Here is a 12,840-nt window from a genome sequence, read left to right as displayed (position 1 = left end):
TCCTTACTACCCTTTGTCCCCTGGGTTCTCACTTTTCCTTATAACCTTGCTTTTTCACTTTCAGTGACAACAAGTTGCAAGGGAGAGGGCCTGAGCCTTTGGGAAATATAAAGGTTGTTGGCTTTCGAGTGTAGTATCTTATCATTAACTTGGACAAGACACTTTACCCCTTCGTGCCTCAATTTTCATATTTGCCTGCTGGTTTACCATGTAGCTCTATTCTTTTGAGTTTTGAAGTTATTTCCATTTTGGAGCATCTTCCTTTAAAATACAAGCATTACTGGGGTGAGGTTACCCCAGAACTGAGAATCAAAACTAACCTTTGCTAGCTTTTCGGGTGTGGATCAGCTAGGGGATAGCCACTGGGAAAATGATTCACAGTAGGACACTGGGGTGGAGGAATGGAGCCTGGCAAGGCAAGGCTTAGTTTACTGATGCTGGAAGGGTGTCAGGGCCTCAGGGCATACTTGATACGGCCTCTCTCACAGCCCACACCCAGCTGTTCTTCCTGAGCTGAGCTAGGGCCTGTACTCTCCGCCAGGAGTTAGAGCTTGGTGAGGCCTGATTCCCCGAAGAATTCAGTGATGAAAATTAGGGCACTTGAGCAGATCTAATTGGCTGAACTGTGTGAAGGGCAGAGGCTTTCCCCGGGGGCTCCTTTTAATCTCCTGTGGTTATAGACTTTTGAGGTTGGACTAATTAAAATGTTGGCACCTGGACTCAATACCTTTCTTTGCACTAGGTCCTGCTCCCGCCTCCTGTAGTACCAGAAGTTGGCACAGGGCTGTCTTTGCAGGGAGCTGAGGAGTGGGTTTCTATCTCCTCATCTAACTAAATGCACAATGATGTGGTATTTGTCCAGAATGGGTTGCCACATGTCTCGTGGTGGAGAGAGATAGAGGCTGAGACCTGGGTCTGGATATGCCTGGATTTGCTACTCTCTAGACTCCTGAGATGCCCTTTCAGGTTGATTCTCTGTTCTGTTAACCCCCAAAGGGCTTTGCTCTGTTAGCTGGAAAGTAATTTCCCCTGCTTTGGAGCATTCCTCCCTGGTGTGTGTTTCGGCTCTAACCAGAAAAAGGGAGAAGGAAAGGGTGTTTATTAATTCCTACCATGTTCCAAGTTGGGGCTAGTGTTTTACACAGCTGTCTTTTGAGATGTGTATCATGCCCATTTTACAGATGAGGAAATACTTGTGAAAGGAAAATAATTTGCCTGATTGTCATTATAGCCTGTAAGCAACCGAACCAGAATTCAAATACGGGTCTCTCCCAAAGCCTCGTTACCTTCCTAAAGTAGTACAATGATTTCATATCCTCCTATCCTTCCACGCTGAGATAATTTCCTACCTCCAGAAAGTCTTCTTCAGTTTCTACAGCCAGAATTATTTTCTTGGCCTGCATTTCCAGAGCCTTCTGCCTGTCTCTCTAATCTGGCTGATATTCATGAGGCATGGATCTGCACCCCCCCCCCCCCGCCCCCCTTCCCATTTGACTACTACCACTCTTGCAAGGGGTGGCACTCAGGATGTGTTTGTTAAAGAACCAAATGAAGTTATAGTGTTAGAATCTCAGGCATCATGACACACTGGCAAAGGGAAGGGTGTTGGCGGTATTGGCCAGCTCTCTGAATCAAGCCAAGCCTAGGTCTTGATTTGCTCAGAGTGTGCTGTGTTATACCAGAGGCAATAGGGTCTTTTTTATAGGATGCCTTCTGGGTTCCTGGAGAGCAGGCCTCTGTTCCTCTAGGTCTTTTGCTTTGGCATCTGGCTTTAGAGTCTGTTTCTTTCTTGAAGTTTCCTTGCAATTAGTAAAGTTAGAACAATGCTACCTGGAGAGTAAGAATGGTGGTGACAGAGCCCTCAGCCTGGCCTTGGTTGCTGGAATATACCTGTTGACTGTGGGGAGGTGCGAGTGGGGGATAGAGATGCGGGGTTGGGCTTTTTTTTGCAAAGAACATGCTGAGTCATTAACCTGGAATTGAAGCTTATACTTTCTGCAACCTTTACCTAATGGTGTGTGCCACTTCAGAAGCTAAAATCTTTCCTGAAGAAGGCAAGTCTGTAAACGGATTTTCATAAGTTGAATTATCTTTCTCACTGACTTGAAAAAATTATAAAAGTATTTTCAGGCCCTTTTCTATACATATAGCATATATGCTTAGTGTTACACATCAAAAGTTCTTTTGGGGGGCGCCTGGGTGGCTCGGTCGTTAAGCGTCTGCCTTCGGCTCAGGTCATGATCCCAGGGTCCTGGGATCGAGCCCTGCATCGGGCTGCCTGCTCGGCGGGAAACCTGCTTCTCCCTCCCCCACTCCCCCTGCTTGTGTTCTCTCTCTTGCTATGTCTCTCTCTCTCTGTCAAATAAATAAAATCTTTAAAAAAAAAAAAGTTCTTTTGGGAATAAATGGCAAATTAGAATATGAAAAATACAGTTAAAACACCTTTAAGGGGAAAAGTAACAAAATATTAATAACAATCAAAGTAAATACCACAGTAGGATAAAACACAGTGGTTTTGTTTATTTGTTCTGTTTTGATGCTATGGGAAACCTGAAAAGCTTATTCAAACAGAATGGTCTAGATAGTGACATGATACCCTTTTGGTTTGTCTAATATTGAGAATAGATTATGAGATGTTCTTAGGAGAAGGGGAGGAGAATGCACTCAGGACCAGGAAGAACTGTGCTTTAGCTCAGATGCAGTACTCAATTGTGTAGAAGGACACAAGAAACTAGTAACTAAACTTTCTGGTGTCTGTTTCCGTGTTAAATGGGAACAATACCTACCTTATTAAATTTTATGAGGACTAAAGAAGATCACGTATGGAAAGTGTTTTGTAAACTCTGAAGTATACTGGCGTCATGCTCACTGGGTGACTGGAGCCATTTTATCAGTTCGACAAGGAAGCTTTGCTTTAAGGTACGGCTTGCCATAGGTGGGAAGAAGGATGCAGACTCGATGAGTAAATGGTTGAATGCTGTCTGGGCAGCCTCTGAGAGGAATTCTTGTGAGGTGAGGGAAAGGACTGCATTCAGTCCTTCCATACGCACTTGTTGAGTCCTGCCTGCGAGCCCAGAAAGCAATGCGCATATCTGCTTATTAGATGTGTGGTGTGCTGTATGTGGAGACAGCTGTGTTTGGGAAGAAAGCTCCATAACGACAGGGGTTTTGCCCTACACACTGCTGTATATTCACCCAGGGCTAGTGCTTGACATAGAGTAGGCTCTCAATAAATAATTGTGGAAAGAGAAGTTTTGGAATCATGCAGGCTAGGCTCAGATTTGGGCTCTGCCGTTACCAGCCCCTTCCCTGAGCAAGTTGCCTGATCTTTCCGGGGCTCCATTTCTAATGGGACTAGGAGGGGTGCCTGGGTGGCTCAGTCGGTTAAGCATCTGCCTTGGGCTCCGGTCGTGATCCCAGGGTCTTGGGATCGAGTTCCACGTCCGACTCCCTGCTCAGCGGGGAGTCTGCTTCTCCCTCTGCCCCTCCCCCTGCTCGTGCTCTCTCTCTCTCTGACAAATAAATGAAATATTAATAAATAAATAAATAAATAAATAAATAAAATGGGACTAGGATTAGCTATCATACAGGATTATTGGGAGGATTAAAAGCATTTAAAAGTTTGGGGTGCCTGGGTAGCTCAGTTGGTTGAGCTTCTGACTCTTTATTTCCGCTCGGGTTGTGATCTCAGGGTCCTGGGATCGAGCCCTGTCTTTGCAAGGGCAGGCTCTGGGCTCAGCAGGGAGTCTGCTTGAGGATTCTCTGAATTCTCCCTCTGCCTCCCACCCCATAAATAAATCTTAAAAAAAAAACAAAACCATTTAAACGTTTAACAACTTTTGTAGGAGTCCTAGTAAGTGTTTTATGAAAGATCGTTTCCCCTTTCTTTTTTCCTTCCCGATTTGCAAAGTGGGATGGAAGCAGAGGGAAAAGCACATCTGTGCAGGCTTGGGCAAGCCTAGCTAGTGGCTTCACGGGTTTGATCTGACCATGTCTTCCTTAGGTATAAGATTAGAGTTATCGGTATTATTTCTTCACAAAAAGAATTCCCTGCAAGGGTGTCGTCATTACTATGCTTTGCTTCTCTGCATCTCCCATGGTCTTGGTGGAAGGGCTGGCTCTTGTCTTTCAAGGCAAGGTAGCTTTTGCACTGCAGGTTTGTGCAGAGGTTGTTTCCAGAAAAAGCAGCTTCCACTGGAGAGTCTGCACTCACCTGATTTGGATTAGGCTTTTATAGCCAGCCATCACTTCCTCCACCAGGCCCTCCCTCAGCAATTGTTAGTTATAGCTTTGAAAACGTGTACTCAGCTTGACTTCTGTTCTGGATCAGTTGTAAATTCTCCCTGGACTTGAAGCAGAATGTGTTTGCTCGGGTTAATCAGGTATTTATGAGTTGACCTTTCCTAGTGAAAACCTAATTTTTTCCTCATGCCTGAGTGACTCCAGCAGGCTGAGGGCCTTGTTCTCAGACATTCCCGGAACCTCTGGAAGTCGCCACAGGTTTGCCTGCCTTGCCTGCCAGGCCTGTGGGATCTGTCTGCCCCTCGGTCAGGGCGCCCAGTACCTTTCCCTTTTCTCCTATGGAAAGACACGGGAAATACCACTCTCCTGTCTTTTATCATCATTTTAGACGTCAGGGCTTTCTCTTCTGGTTTAGTTTCACAGGAGGAATTGTCAGACCGTCAGGTAGAAAGGGCTTCGTGCTTGCAAATTGAAGCCACTTGGCAAGAAGTGGGTAAAGAACGTGTTCCCTGATGGGAGTGGTCAGGCCCTGGGTAAGTTAGTAGGGGGGTTAAATGGGCCTGCTGACTTCTAGAGTCAGCAAGTGCCCTAGCTATGTCCTCAGTGCCCTCCTTGGGGGCTGAGCATTGTCACAAGGGAGATCTCAAATATGGCCGTGGAAAAGGGAAAGGGAGGAGGGTTAAGGGAAGGAGATAAGGAAAGAAAAGAGAACTTTGCTGAGCTGTTGCCTCGTGCTAGGTACTTTTGACCAGTTATTTCCTTTCATCTTCACAACAACCTTGTGAAGTTTACCAATGATGAAATAAAGCCCAGAGAAGTTAAGCAACTTTCCCAAGGTCACGGAGCTGGTGAATGATAATGGTAATAGTTATCTGTTGTATGTTGAGAAGGCACCTACCAAGTTTCTTTTTTTAACGTGCTTTATATAATTTAGTACTCACCACCAGCCTATGAAAGATTGTTATTATTTCTGTACTGCAAATGAGGAAAGTGGGAATTAGAGAGTTTTGGTTACTCCATGAAGGTCACTGATGTAGCAATAGCAGTGCAGGGATTTGAATCCAGAATCCTGTGATTGTAAAGCTTGTTCCTTGATGTTCATGTCACTGCAGACAGAAGAGCTAGGATTCAAATGCAGTCATGAGAGCAAGGTTCATGTCTTTCTCCGTCTTGGTATCCCCCTAACCTCTGATAGTGCCTACCACATTGTTAGTGCGCAGTAAGTGTTTGCTGTGAAATCCAGCTCTGCTCTCCCCTGTTGCTCCCTGTTGCCAACTGCATCTTGCCCCAGCCCCTTGGCCTGACGGTCTTCTCTCCACAGTCTTCGCACTGTGGCCTCCCTGCCCTCCCAACACACAGCAGTTGATCTAGCACCGTTAGCCTCCTGCTGCTTCATCCCCTTCCTGCTGGCTACACATTTCTGCTGCCATCATCCTCTAGTCCTGTCCGTTCTTTTCTATGCAGTTTCTCTGACTGATCCCAGAGATTCCCCTTTCGAGACTATAATCTTCCAGGTCTGTATCATATAATTTGGTACCTCATTATCTACTCTTTCACCTTCTAATTGTTTCATGGACATTAATCTCTCCAGCCAGCTGGTGGTAGTCATATCATAATGACCCCACAGTTACTTTGTGCTTTGCCCTTTACAAAGCCCTCTCCTGTTCAAGATGAGTCTTTCTGTTCATCATACCCATAGCAAACCTATGAGACCTGGTAGGGGATGATTATTTCTGTACCATAGCAGAGAAAACAAATACAAAGAAGGCAGGCAAACTTCTCAAGGTCATATAACCACTTGGGGACAGAACTAGACTAGGTCTCAGGTCTATTGCTTTCTGGCTTCGTGTGTTGTTTGCCATGCCTTCCACATTAGTATTTGTCCCTGGCATTTCCTAGAACCCTGCCTTCGAGGGCCATCTGAGGCAGAACATCTACATTCAGGAGGCTTGATTGGTGACCTGGGGAGTGGTGGGGGAGCCAGATAGCCATCTCAGGTACGTCTCAGAGGTGTCAGTGCTCCGGGTTGCTACTGCCTGAGAGAGGTTCTGGCCCTGCAGCTTCCAGGATTAATGTTCAGCTGACAGGCACTGACTTATTTTGAGTGGTCAGAGCATTCTCCCATAGACATCCAGGAAATAGGGCAGGATGTGTGGTGCTGGACAGTTTCGTGGTGTGGCAGTGGCCTGAGCTTGGGGAGCAGGCAGACTAGACCTTAAAATCTGGTTTTGCTGTTGTTTATTAGCCACATGACCCTGGAGAAATCATGAATCTGTATGAGCCTTAGGGCTATTGTGAGAATGTATTTAAGGGCCACATGATGGCCCTTAAAGAAAGGAAGTATCTGTAAGTATAAGGCATGAGGAGCCTGAGGAAGACATGCCGGTGACCCTTGCAGGTTATTCCCTGTGGGTTGGGTTACAGACATCAGTGATGATATGCTGCACTGGGGCCTTTTGGTTGATGGATCAGAACTTGAATGTGGGGCCCGATGTCTCTAGTCTCTACTGCCTACTTTGGGCAATGAAAACGGCTCGTGCACAGCTGATGGATGGCTTCAGAGTCAAACTTTGGGAGTAAAATCTTTGTTTTCCTGAAAGACTTGGGCATTAGAATTGTTGCTTCTGAAAAATCAAGAACACAGTTTTTTTTTTTTTAAGATTTTATTTATTTGAGAGAGAGAGAAAGCATGTGAGAGAGCGAGCACAAGCAGGGGGAGGGGGAAGGGGGAGTGGGAAGGGTGAGGGGTAGAGGGAGAAACATGTTCTCCGCCAAGCAGGGAGCCCGATGTGGGGCTCGATCTCAGGACCCTGGGATCATGACCTGAGCCAAAGGCAGACACCTAACCAACTGAGCCACCCAGGCGCCCAAGAACACAGTTGTTATTGAGAGATTTCAGTGATTTCTGAAATCAGATATTGCTCCGAAGCTATTTTTTAAATACTTCTCTATTCTCCTTGAACCCCCATCCTGCCCCAAAAGAAAATCATTCAGATTTAGACCATTGTGTGATAGTTGTATCTTTGGTCTCTGTGGCCACCCAGCTCCCAGCTCCCTTCTCAGAGATAGCACCGCTCCAAACTGCTGCTTCCGGGGAGCCCATGCAGCACCTTCCCTACTCTCCACCCGTGACCGGGCTGTGCTGTAAGGGAAACAACAAGGACACATAGACCCTATTCAGAAAGGAGTTTGCTTTCTCACTGGAGACTTTAGAAGGCCTGACACAGGAAATGACTAGAAAACAAGAGCAAGGGAATATAACTCATTGCTAAAATGGCAGGTTTGGATGCATTGGGATGTGAGGGCAGGCTTTGTGGAAAGGCAGGAAGAAGCTGGATGGGAAAACATTAGTAGCTTTGAGTTTTTCCTTTTAGAATATGATACCATGGGCCATTCACCTTTTTTTATTTTTTAAATGAGGTGAAATTCACATAACATAAAATTAACTATACACATGTATGACTCAGTGGCATTTAGTACATTCACAATGGTGTGTAAGCAACACCTCTATCTAGTTCCAAACCATTTTTATACACCCAAGGAATCCCATACTCATTAAGCAGTTGCTCTCATTTCCCCCTCTCCTTCACCTGGTGGCAGCCAATCTGCATTCTGGCTATACGGATTTACCTATTCTGGATATTTCATCTGAACAGAATCATGATATATGTCACCTTTTGCGCCTGGCTTCTTTCGCTTAGCATAATATTCTGGAGGTTTATTTGTGTTGTAGCATGTGGCATGTAGAATGAAGCTGTATTCTATTCCTTTTTATGGGTAGCTAATATTCCATTGTACGTATATACCACAATTTGTTTATTACTCCTCTGTTGGCGGACACTTGGCTGTTTCCATCTTTTGGTTGTTGTCGGTGGTGCTGCTATGAACATGCATGTACATGTAGTTGTTTGAGTACCTGTTTTCAATTCTTTGGGGGTATATTCCAGGAGTAGAATTGCTGGGTCGTATGGTAATTCTATGTTTAAGTTTTTGAAGAACTGCCAAACTGTTTTCCAAAGGAGCTGCACCACTTTATACTCCCTCCATCAGTATGCAAGGGGTCCAATTTCTCTACATTCTGACATTTGTTATTTTCTGTTTTTTTGATTATAGCCATCCAAGTGGGTGTGAAGTGGTATTTCATTGTGGTTTTGATTTGCATTTGTCTGATGACTAATGATGTTGTCTTTTCCTCTGCTTCTTGGCCATTTGTACATCATCTTTGGAGAAATGTCTATTCAAGTTCTTTGTCCATTTTTTAATTGGGTTTTGTCTTTTTCTTGTTGAATTGTGCGACAGTTAATTTCATGTGGGCCGGGCTAAGGGATGCCCAGAGAGCTGATAAAACATTGTTTCTGGGTGTGTCTGTGAACATGTTTTCAGGAGAGATCAGTATGTGGGTCAGGAAACTGAGTAAAGAAGACCACTCTCACCAATACCAGTGGGCATCATCCAATCTCCTGAGGGCCTGACTAGAACAAAAAGGGGAGGAGGGTGAACTTATTCTCATTGCTTGAGCTGAGACATCCATCTTCTACTTTTGTACATCAGAGCTCCTAGTTGTCAGGCTTTAAACTTGGACTGGGACTTTCACCATCACTCCACCACCTGGCCAAGGCCTCTGGACTTGTTCTGAATCACACCACCAGCTTTCCTGATTCTCTGCAGATGGCAGATGGTGGGACTTCTTGGCCTCCATAACCATGTGAGTCAATTCCTATAATAAATTTTCTCTGATATATATATATCTATATATATCTGTATCTTTCTCTCTTTCTGTATATATAGCCTATTGGTTATGCTTCTCTGGAGAACACTGACTAATACAAACTATAAGAGTTCTTTATATATTCTGAATACCAGACATTCAAATTTTTTTTAAACATACTTTTGGGGCAAACCTTCCTAGACTTAAAAATCACTAACTTGTCGGGCGCCTGGGTGGCTCAGTTGGTTAAGCGGCTGCCTTCGGCTCAGGTCATGATCCCAGGGTCCTGGGATCGAGCCCTTCATCGGGCTCCCTGCTCGGCGGGGAGCCTGCTTCTCCCTCTCCCTCTGCCCGCCTCTCTGCTTACTTGTTCTCTCTCTCTATCTCTCTGTCAAATAAATAAATAAAATCTTTAAAAAAAAAATAAAAAATCACTAACTTGTCTTTAAATATACCTAGATCTTTGAGGCACCTGGGTGGCTCTGTCGGTTAAGTGTCCGATTCTCCATTTTGGCTCAGGTCATGATCTCAGGGTTATGAGATTGAGTCCCACATTGGGCTCCGTGCTCAGCGGGGAGTCTGCTTGGGATTCTCTCTCTCTTCCTCTCCCTCTGCCCCTCCCCCTCCCCCTCTCTAAAATAAATAAATGAATCTTTTAAAAAATATATATACTTAGATTTTTTATGTCTCTTAGCCTATGATCAGGCTTTTTCTTTTGTCTAGAATATCCTTCCCTTCTTCTGGTGGCTGAAATTATAATTGTTCTTCCAGGCTCAGGTCAAATGTTACTCCCTCTGAGAAGCTTTATTAACCCCTTTCTCCTCCTTATTCCACTAGTTAGGTACTCTTTGCTATGAACATCTCTATAGTGGTATACTTTTTTATTGTCTGCCTCAAATCACTAGGTTGTATTTCTAGAGTCAGGGATTATATTTTGATTTATTTCTGTCCTTATCATCTAGATGGCCTGGCTAGTGGATGTTAATAAATGCTGAATGAAATGAGCATAGAGTGGAATTTTGAGTGTAGACTGGAGGCTTACTTGGCAGAAATGGTGTAGAGGGGATCATTTGGGAGCTGCACCAGATTTATTCATTCATATAATAAATATTAAGACCTTACTCTGTATTAGGAACTCTGCTAGGCACTTGATATGCAATAGATAATAAGAATCATAGTCCCTGTTGTCTTATATTTAAGTAGGAGGATAGGCAATAAACAAGTAGATGTGTAATATAATTTTACATAATAATAAGTTCTAGAAAACAAAGTTAAGCAAGACAAAGTGTTAGAGAGTGATGGGGTGCTATTTTAGGTAGGATGGTCAAGGAAAGCGTCTAATTGGATGGCCTTTTAAGTCAACTCACAGAGGTCTGGACCAAGAATCAGAAGATCTGGGTTCTTCTGTCCCTGTACCTTTGTGACTTAGCAAAATTACTTAAATTTTCAAGGTTAGGGTTTCTTTATATATAAAATGGTAGCAGGAATCCCTGCCTTGAGGTTATGGGGAGTTTTGTAAAGATTCAGTGAGTTAGTGGACAGTGAAAGTGCTTTCTTAAATGGTGAGTAGCATGATGCTTGGCTCTGCCTTTTCTAAGTCAAGAGAATGAGTGAACAGTATGGGAGCCAGCCAGATGTTTTCAACACCTGGAAGGCCAAAGGTGTTGTACAGGAATGTTCCCAGTAGCATTATTTATAGTAGCCAAAAAGTGGAGACAACCCAAATGTCCATCAACTGATAAATAGACAAAATGTGAAGTATCCATATAATGGAATATTATGCAGCCATAAAATGGAACAAAGTACTGATAGATGCTACAACATGGATGAAGCTTGAAAAATTATGCTAAGTGAAAAGACAACATATTATGTGATTCCATTTATTGAAATGTCCAGAATAGGCACATCTATATAGACGGAAAATAGCTTAGAGGTTGCCAGGGGCTGGCGGCAGGGGTAATGGGGAGTGACTGCTAGTGGGTATGGGGTTTATTTTTAGGGTGATGAAAATGTTCTGAAATTAGATCGTTGGTGATGGCTGTATTACTTTGTGAATATACTGAAAACCACTGAATTGTACCTTTAAAAGGGTGAATTGTATGGTATACAAATTATATCTCAATAAAAACAAAAATAACTTGGATTTGCTGAAAACTGTCGGTTTTAACACAGTTGTAGAAATTTATCATTTATTTTCTTTCTGATTGGAAGTCTTCCCCCAGGACTTCAGCCCACAAAGGTGAGGGCTTCCCAGTTTAGATGTGAGCCTGAACATGATTTTAGGCACGGGCCCACCAGTGAGTAGGTGGAGCAACATTGTCCTGCTTTGGTTCAAGGGACTTTTCCTGCCTTTGGCTGGATAAGTATGGATGAATCACTCCCTATAGTCTGAAGGATGTGGGATGTGAAGAATGAGCTGTCATCTCTGTTCTGATGACATCTTGAGTATCACACAGTTGTAGATCCAAATATAGGTGCTGAACCATTTGCCCTGAATTCTTTATGGAGAACTCCCTGGGAACCAGTGGAGGATAGGGAGAAAGATAATCGAAGCTTGTGGGAGCAACCAGGTGAAACCAGGTGAGACACCAGTGACAGATATTTTTTTCATCTTCTTACAGTTGAGCTATTGAAAGCTCAAGGGAAGTTTTTTTGCTTTTTTTTTTTCTTTCCCTTTTTACTCTGTAAACACTTACTGGTGGACTCTCATGTGGCCGTTCCATCGACCACGTCCTGAAGGAGTTCCCATACACACCTTCCTGGGTCCAGGGAATGGTTCGGCCAGGATATGCACAGTCAGAGGAGGGAGAGATGGCTATGAGCTGGGCGATGAGAGGAAGCCTGGGAAAGCCAGCCTGAACCCAGGGCCGGAGGGCAGCGTACACTTGGGACAACAGGGAGAGCAAGGCAGGATACATTCTTGTCCTTATATTTGCTGTATTGTTAATGTACCTGCTTACTTTCATGCTACAACAAACCGGCCTTTGAGCACCTGCTTTAACTGGAGACACAGACATTATGAGACGCGGGCCCTGCCTTGGAAGTGCGTAATGTTCTGGGGTACACAGAGCTGGAAAGAGTTGACTCTGGTGGCATATGGGTCAGGGTGTGCACCAGGCATGGGGTTGGTGTGCAAGACTGCGGACGGACTGACTCTGATTTGGGATTAGGGAAGGTTTCCCTTAGGCAGGTGTTGAGACAGGGCCTTGATAGAGGAACCAGATGGGAAAGCAGAGGTACAGAATGCTTCTTTGTCAGGTGTGGGCCTTTGATTTTTGCCCTCGGATTTGATGAAGGAATAAAGGGTCTGTGTCCGGGAATAGCGCTCTCCCTGCCGCCCCTTTAAGCAGCGCTCGGCTGACTGTGGAAGGCCCTTCCCTGTCCTGCACTTGTTCCATTGCTGTTTTGGAAAGATGAAGCCCGAGAGGTGCCAGAGCTATGCCAGTTGCTATGGGGCCAGAAACAGGTGAGGCCTCTAGTCCTGCTTGAGTTAAGGAGTGAGGGGCTTGTCCTCTTCAGTCAGCTTGAGACCTGCTTTTGCTATGAAACTGGATAAGTAGTCCACACAGCTTGTTTTTCATCTGGGGCTATTTTCAGCGCTGGAGCCCAGCAAGGTGGAATGATTGAGATGCTTTTGTAGGGTTCAAGCTTTTGCCAGATCCTATTTGCCAGGCTACGGACCCAGCCGTTTCCCGGGAGGTCAGCTTTTCCAAACAGGCAGTGCTAAAAGGAAGGAGCGCTTTCCTTTCCTCACAATGGGTAGTGTGAGGACAGGTGAAGGTGGGTGGTCAGTGTAATACTGCAACCCAGGTCCTAAATGGAGATGCGCTATAGTTTGGAACATTGCCGTATGGTCCCTAGAGCAGTTTTGAGGAACTCATCTGGATCCT

General features: G+C 44.7%; 1 protein-coding gene across 4 annotated transcripts in view; it reads left to right on the top strand.

Moving 5' to 3' along the window:
* Window positions 1–12,840, top strand: part of STIM1 (stromal interaction molecule 1) — a 186,930-nt gene that overhangs the window by 15,134 nt on the left and 158,956 nt on the right. The gene's annotated exons all lie outside the window — the stretch shown is intronic.

The sequence above is a fragment of the Phoca vitulina genome, unplaced genomic scaffold (genome assembly GCF_004348235.1).
Source record: "Phoca vitulina isolate PV1807 unplaced genomic scaffold, GSC_HSeal_1.0 scaffold36, whole genome shotgun sequence".
Taxonomy (NCBI): domain Eukaryota; kingdom Metazoa; phylum Chordata; class Mammalia; order Carnivora; family Phocidae; genus Phoca; species Phoca vitulina.
This window is presented reverse-complemented; position numbering and strand designations above follow the sequence as displayed.